The sequence below is a fragment of the Penaeus monodon genome, chromosome 27, assembly GCF_015228065.2.
Source record: "Penaeus monodon isolate SGIC_2016 chromosome 27, NSTDA_Pmon_1, whole genome shotgun sequence".
In the NCBI taxonomy this organism is placed as follows: domain Eukaryota; kingdom Metazoa; phylum Arthropoda; class Malacostraca; order Decapoda; family Penaeidae; genus Penaeus; species Penaeus monodon.
Genome location: NC_051412.1, coordinates 36,894,785 through 36,895,936, shown reverse-complemented (window position 1 = coordinate 36,895,936; position 1,152 = coordinate 36,894,785).

Here is a 1,152-nt window from a genome sequence, read left to right as displayed (position 1 = left end):
AAAAAAAGAAGAAACATTTAATTGTGAATATGCCGCATGTGTGTCGGGTGTATATATATCCGTGTACATGTCTGATTCTAGATCTACAGCACACAGCAAAAAAGCAATGCAGCTGTAGCAAGCCAAGCCAACGACTCCCCATCTGTTCGGAATGACCTAGAGTTTACTTAGAGCTTCGGAGAACAAGTCAGGAAAAACAGCGCGCCTATTGGGCTGTTCGTCCTTCCATGTGGCGAGGGGGCTCCGAACAATAACAGAGTTTCATCGGCCGACTGCTTGCTGTGATGGCGTCAGCGAAATATTTTTCAAAGTTTTATAATTTGCATCGAAGATGAAAGAGAGAATTGGAGTGGGAATAGGGGACGGATGGATTGTAAAGGGAGTGGAGGGATGATAGAAAAAGAGAAGAGAGGCGGTAGGGGAAGGATGGCGACGCTGAGAGACACAGACAGATAAACAGAGAATAAGGAAGCGATATAGGAAAAATACAAATGTAACAAGAAACGATTTCCACAAGGGTTAGAAGCAGAATATGATAGCGTGAGAGGTTGAAGAAATAGAAAGAAACGAAAGCACACACACACTGGGGAGAGAATGAGGGATGCCAGGGGAGTGAGGGAGATTAGGGGGGCAGAACGAGAGGTGAGTGAGGCGAGTGAGGAAAACTGACGGAGGAAGGTTGAATCAGGTAAGTGAGGCGAGTGAGGAAAACTGAGGGGAATCATGTTAAGTGAGGCGAGTTAGGAAATTGAGGTGAATCAGGTAAGTGAAGCGACGTGCGGAGGAGGAAGGTATTGATCGAAGGCCAGTGAATTGAGATCAGTGAGGAGATGTGAGGCGGAGCTGAGGGGAAAATGAGAGGAGGAGGATGACCCCTGCCGGTGTAATCGGTCCTGCGAAAGCACCAGGCAGCAGTTAATCACTTAGGCCTCCGCTTCAGTAGTAAATTATGGGCGTCTGCCATGTACAACTACCTTACGCCAAGACACTCCCTTTGTATTTCTTTTTTTTTATTGCTTTTCTCCTCCAATGTCTCACCTGCTAAGTAATTTTTCGCAGGCTCGTTCGCTTCCACTCCACCCTTATCGCCGCTTGTCGATCTACATCTTGTACGATAGTGAGCAAAATATCTCTATCTTTATACCTACGTAT